Source organism: Dromiciops gliroides, chromosome 4 (assembly GCF_019393635.1).
Source record: "Dromiciops gliroides isolate mDroGli1 chromosome 4, mDroGli1.pri, whole genome shotgun sequence".
Lineage (NCBI taxonomy): Eukaryota > Metazoa > Chordata > Mammalia > Microbiotheria > Microbiotheriidae > Dromiciops > Dromiciops gliroides.
This window is the reverse complement of record NC_057864.1, coordinates 38,728,390-38,735,569: the sequence shown is the minus strand read 5'-3', so window position 1 is coordinate 38,735,569 and position 7,180 is coordinate 38,728,390.

Below are 7,180 nucleotides of genomic sequence, written 5' to 3'. Positions count from 1 at the left end.
TTGAAGGATGTTGTCCCCTTGCGCGATCTGGATCCCTTGCTCTCTTACTCGTTTCTTGGACTGAAGAAAACATCACTGCCCTATCAAAGTACCCCAGTGTCTACTGGGTCACCATATCTTAAAATTTTGAGTTTTAAGGGATCTTTTTGATTGGGTTGTTTCCTGGCACTTTGAATCAGGGTAAATAGAGAGGCTGTGATGTCTGGCCTAATAATATTGGGGTTGCAGCTGAGGAGAGGAGGAGGTGGCTGAGAAGGGAAGTGCCTGGTTGAGAAAGAGGATGGAAAGCTTAAATGTGGTGACAGGAGAGGGACTTGGATTGAAGGGGTAGGAGGGGTCAGTCTAAATCAGGAAGGGACATAATTTGATGAGGGAGGGGGAAATGTGACCTGAGGCCTGAGCCTTGGTGGTGTGGGCCAGGGAAGGGGCAAACAGGGAAATTAACAAAGCAGAAGAGACTACTGGGAAATGTATCTTAGGGGTGACAGGGAATAAAAGATGACTGAAAGGAAAAGAGGTGTAAGGCTTGAGTAATAACTAGAGAGTATTCCCTAAGAAAAAGGCAGAACCAAAGCTTCAGAAATGAAAGGGATCTCACAAGACATCTGAGGCAGCTAGGTGGCTCAGTGGATAGAGCACTGGGCCTGCTTTCAGAAGACCTGGGTTCAAATAGGACCTCAGACACTTACTGGCTGTGTGACCTTGGGCAAGTCACTTAACCTCTGTTTGCCTTAATCCACTGGAAAAAGAAATGCAAATCACTCCAGTATCTTTGCCAAGAAAACCTCATGGACTGCATGTTCCTCAGAGTCATGAAGAGTTGGACATGTCTGAACAACAGTAGATGGCTAGACAGGCTGATTCTAATCTGACCAACACCCTCCTGCCCACCTCCAACATACCTGAAAATGGAGAGCTCCCTATGCCTACTTCTGTTGGAAGCAGCTAATTCCACTTTTGGACACTTCTAATTGTTAGGATGTTTTCTCTTACCTGGAGCCAAAGTCTGCTCTTGGCAGATCCCCCCATTCTCTCTATGAGCAGAAGCTCCCTGCAGGCCCACCTAGGCATGGTCCCCACGCACAGCTCCAACCTAATTGGCTGGTAGCTTTGACTGACATGACTTACAGGTATTTCTGTGAATAGATGTAACAGTTTGGACATTAGTCACATGCTTTCTTCTCAGGGTGGAGCTGCCCTGCTTCTCACAATGTCTTTCTCAACAGGGTGGTAGCACTCTGATTCTCACCCCACACCCCGTGCTTCATGAAGAAACATTGTCTCCTTACAAGAAGCAATAACATTACAGGTAATGATGACTAACAAAGTAAAGGGAATGAAAAGAGAGAAAAAGAAATTGAGCAAGGCTAAAGGGGGCACTCCCCTTTTAGCAGGTGGATATTACAGAGCAAAACCAAAGGGGGCTCTCCCCTTTAGTAAGTGGAAATTATAAACAGTGTGTACAATGGGGAAAAGGAAAACAGGAAGTCTTTTCTCAGATGATTCTTGGGATGTCCTCTGGCTGTAGTTGTGGAATGTCTTTCAGGTGTGGATGCGGATGATCAACTAACAAGTCTCAGCTTTAGAATTTCAGGTGTTATTTTAAAGTCTCTCAGGTGTTTCAGATACTGGTAATCAGCCTGTAAATTTTCCTCCAAAATTTAGCTTAACACAACTTTACATAGCTTTACCAATAATCAAATTAAACAACAAGAGTTCTCTAAGGAAATTAAGAATGTTTTAGAGATTTTGCAATTATTGTCCAGTTGTTACACATGAAACTTGTAATAAAAACAAAAATTGAAACCTTCTTTAAAACTTAATATTACCACACCCCCCCACTGTGGAGAATAAATTGAGAAGACAATTGTGATATTAATTTAGAAAATAATTTTTATCTTTGTTTCCTCACTTTTTGCATCATCTACCTAATTATCCTCATGCCATTATGAGATGTTAAAAGATCTAATATAATTGGTAGTAGATGTTAATGCCAAATCCACCATTGTATTTATCATGACACCTGAGATAATTATGGGGGTTACCATAAAAGAACACAGAAGAGACTGAGTCAGGCTTAATAAAATGCATAGGATTGAGATGTTGATGACATCAAGCATATAGGAGGGGGGATTGAAGTCAGGTGTCCAATGAGATGGCATAGCCTGGCCAGCCTATGTAATGTAGGGGGGAAATTAAACCAAGAAAATCCAACCTCAATGCCTGCCAATAGCTGTTCTATCAGCCTTTCGTAAGGCAGTGCAGTACCTGGGCTTCGTGCATGTCTCCACTTTTTTGTGACAATTCAGTGTCTGCTCTGGTATGTATTCCTCTTGTGATTTGGCTGGCATCTTGGCCAACTGGCATCTGGTAATTCAGAATGAAGGCAATTAATGCCTTAAATGATAACTTGCCATAATCCAAGTCTCATATGGATTTAAAACTTGAGGATAATAATGATAGCAAAAAATGTGAATTTGCTTTGACTCAGAGTATAGTATACAATATGCAATAATTACAAGTAAGAACTTTTTTTTTACTAAGTGTACAGTTACCTTTGTGAAAAATCAGAACATATTTTAATACAAGTTAGAACACAATCTTAAAAGACTAAGAATTTCTACAAAAATAAGCCTATACTATTGAGTTCAAAATGTAGTTGCAATAGCATAAAAAAGAAACTCTTATATAACATTTGAACTGACTTTTTTATGCTTAGCAAAAATAATACTTCTAGAATTAATTAACACTTGCCATGGCAACCAATTTGCTAGAGAAATAAATGCTTTATAGAATTTGATCAAATAATCAGTTGGAAAAAACAAACAATTTAGAATATGGGAGCACAATATTCCCAGAATCGATATTGTATTATGAAATCAAAACCATCTTGCATTGGTTCAAAAATTGGAAAGATAGATGAATAGAACAAAATACATATGGAAGAATTAGAGACAATAAAATTCAAAAGTCTACATGTGCTGGTACTGGTTTTACATGGGAGCAATGTATCCACTAGTCCTCTCAGATTTTGATGGCAGAGTTGTTAGCAATACTTGGAAAGGACCTTACCAAGCTGGCTGGATCCTACTAGTCTGCTGAAAATTTTTGATATATACACTGTCTCCTGGTCTCAAATCATGTAAGGAGAAGTCCAAGGGGCCAGCCTGTACTGCTGCTCCTGTCTCATGAATTTCACATAGCCTGGCTTGTAATTCCTGTATATAGGAAGCAACAGAGGTATATCCCCCCACCAATGATGTATATACAGGGGAAAAAGGTTTTGCTTGGATAGAAGGATGGCCAGAAAGCATCTCATAAGGTGATATATGTAGTGTTCCTCTTAGCTGGCTGCACAGATAGAACAGAGCCAAGGGTAGAACATCAAGCCACTTCAAATAAGTTTCAGTGCACAATTTGCCAATAATGCTCTCAAGCTCTTTATTCATATGTTTCCCCTGTCCTGAGCTTTGTGGGTGGTAGGGTGTATGGAACTTTGGAGTTACTTCCAGGATAGAGTAAATTTTTGAATAAAACAGAATCAGTAAAATTTGTGCCTTTGTCAGAATCGGTGTGGGCTGGTGGGTCAAAATGAGGGAGTATTTCTTTAAGGAGGGTTTTGGCAACAAAGGCAGCTGTGGCTCAGGAACATGGAAAAGCTCCTAGCCACCTAGCAAGCTGATCAACTATAACAAGACAAAACTTATAACATCCTGCCTTAGGCATTGTGATATAATCAATTTGTAGATGCTCAAAAAGTGTATATACTAAAGAACATCCTCCATATGCTTTAGCCCAGGAAGGCATGGTGATTATAAGTCTGACAGACAGGACAAGAGGCACAAACCCTAGAGGCCACATTAGTAACTCCAGGAGCAATACAAACCCTTTTTACTGAGTCCACAATTCCTTGTGTGCCAAAATGGCCTTTTTTGTGAATAGATAGGCATACCTGATGAAAGAAGCTCTGGGGGAGAAGCAGCTTCCCCTCTGAAGTCACCCAGACCCCAATGACTTCTTTAGCCTTGAATTTCTTTTCCACTTCTCTACTTCAGATGTATCATAATTAAGAGAAATGTAAACATCATCATCAGAAGAAAGATAAAATACATGTTCAGGAGCTTCCAAAGCAGCAAGCTTAGCAGCAGCATCAACTCGTTTGTTCCCTTTTGAAACAGGGTTGCTTTTCCCCGTAAGAGCAGGACAATAAACAATAGCTGGAGCAGATGGAAGTTTTAAGACAGGAGATTTTTAATAAATTCTTGATTAGCTTTGCAAGCAGAGGTTAAAAATCCTCTCTGCATCCAAAGCATTCCTATAGCATGGCAGACACTAAATAGGTATTTGGAATCAGTGTATATAGTAGCACTTTGTCCTCTGGCTAGAGAACAGGCTTGTGTGAGAGCCACAAATTCAGGAGCCTGTGCACTACTATGTGAAAGCAGAGAAGCTGCCCAGATAGTATCATAATCAGAAACTACAGCAGCACCAGTATAACAGGTACCGTCACACATAAAAGATGAACCGTCAGTATAGAAGAGAAAATCAGGGTTCTCTAAGGGTGTGTCAAAAAGATCATCACGAGCTTTCTCAGGTATGCCAACTAGTGAGGTGTAGTCGTGAAAAGGCTCCCCTGAGAGTGGCAGGTCAGGAAGCAATGTTGCTGGGTTAAGGACCGTACAACAATTTAAAGTGATTCTTTCATTTCCTAGCAGGGTTACTTCATATCTAGTGAGCCTTTGATCTAAAAAAGCCTGTGTCCTATGACACAGTAAGAGAGCTTCAACTTCATGAGGGCACTGAATGATTAGAGGGTTACCTAAGACCAGATCAGAGGCTTTTTCTACCAAAAGGGCAGTAGCAGCCAAGGCCCAAAGGCAAGGTAATGCACCAGCAACTACAGAATCAAGTTGAGTGGAATAATAAACTATTGGGTGCTGAACAGGTCCTATTTTTTGAGTCAGGACCCCAGAAGTTACTCCCCTCTTTTCATGTACAAAAAAGAATAAAAGATTTACTGTAGTCTGGGAGTCATAGTGCAGGTGCTGATAACAAGGCCCATTTTAATTCTGTTATAGCTGAAAGATGCTGGGAATCCAGCTGTAAAGGTTCTGGGACAGAATTTTTGGTTAGAGATGTAAGAGGCTTAGCAATTTCACCAAAAGAGGGTATCCATTGTCTGCAATATTCAGCTGCTCCTGGAATAGCCCTCAGCTGCTTCTTAGTAGAGGGAGCAGAGAGTTGTTGAATAGTCTGGAAACACTTAAGAGAGATGAGTTGAGTGCCAGCAGTCAAAACAAAACCCAAATATTCCACCTGAGGTAGATACCATTGTACTTTAGACTTAGAGACCTTATTGCCTTGTTTGTGCAGCTCTAATAACAGGTGTTGGCTGTCTTCCTGGCAAATCTCAGCATTAGGAGCAGCCAGGAGTATGTCATCTACATATTGGACTAAAGTGGAACCTTTAAAGGTAATGGAGGCTATATCCTGTTGCAAAATTTGAGAGAATAGTGTGGTACTGTCAACAAACCCCCGTGGGAGCCTGCTCCAAGTCCACTGTCTATTCTTCAAGGTAAAGGAAAACAAATATTGGGAATCCTAATGTATTGATATTGAAAAGAAAGCAGAGCAGAGGTCTACCACTGTGAAGAATGTTGCTTCACATGGGATTGAGGAAATGATAGTAGCAGGGTTAGTTACTATCGGATGTCTAGGTATAACATAGGAATTAATTGCTCACAGATCTTGTACAAAATGGTAAATAGGCTTGCCATCTGGCCCAGGCTTGGGCTTCTTAAGTGACAAAATAGGGCTATCACATAGGGAATAAGGGCATGGAACAATTATGCCTTGGTTTGTCAAAGCCTCAGTTATAGAAGAAATTCCCTCAATGTCGTCTCTAGATAAGGGATATTGGGGCATGGATGGTGCTGGGTTATCTTTGGTCTTAATGATCACAGGCACATCAGATTTAAGGAGACCTACATCAGTAGAGGAGGAAGCCCATAGGGATTCAGAAATATCAGAAGGGATTTCAAATGTATTCTCCACTGTTTCCTGAATGTCTGAAATCAAAATTGGCAGTAAGTGGACAGTATCCTCTGGCACTTCCAGGGAGATGCCACCATCTGGAGAACAAGATATGGTTGCTCTAAGTTTACAAAGGAAGTCATGACCTAATAGGTTTGCAGGAGAGTTGGGCTTAAGTAGAAATGAATGTTCTACTGTTAATGGGGCCAGATTCACTATGAGAGGGGTTAATTTTGCAACTGATTGGTCTTTTCCTAAAATGTCAACTACATTTAAAGATCCAGTAGGTGTACATTTAGGGATTCAGGGTCAGGTTTGCTCACTAAGACTGATCTTGAGGCTCCTGTATCTAATAAACAATCATAATAAGTTTCTCTGACCCTAAGGGTTACATGGGGTTAATTACTTTGGAGAGGTGAATGGACTGGCACAAGAGGGCTAAAATTGTTAGCATCTGGAAAGGTAGAATCTTCAGATTCAACCATTCTTTCCCCTCCCCTACACCATCAATCTTCTGTATCTCTCTGATATGTACCCCTTTGAGAGAGCCTGTAACTGTTTTCATTCTGCTCACCTATATCTCTCTGAAAGGTTCTGTTTTGCCTCTATCAGTCTGTACCCCCATGAAAAGATCTATCTCTATTTTGGTTCTGCCTCTCTGTACTCCTCTGAGAGAAACTATATCTGTTTTGGTTCTGTTCCCTTTGCATAGTCCTACAGTACCACATTATGTGCCCTTGTCTATTGCAATAATAGCAAAATCTAGGGGATTGATAGCAAAACTAGGATTGATAGTGGTTCTCAACTGATCACTCTCGCTGTCTAGTTGTTTCCTGTACTGGAGCTAAAATGCCCTCTCTGTTCCTTTCTTCCCTCTCATTTCCTTTGTAAATATATATTGCTATTTCTTTAAGTCTATCAGAACTCAAGGTATTCCAACCTGGACACTGCCTTTCAAAATATTTCCGTATTACTGGTAAGGACTGGTGTCTAAAATGAGAACAGATAACATGGGCATCTCTAGTGTCTAATGGGTCTAGTCTAGCATATTGCCTGGCATACTTACAGTCTGTCATAGAATCTATTAGGTCTTTCATTAGGTTCCTGAACTGTATCTATAAATTTTTGCCAGTTATCAGTCTTTCTA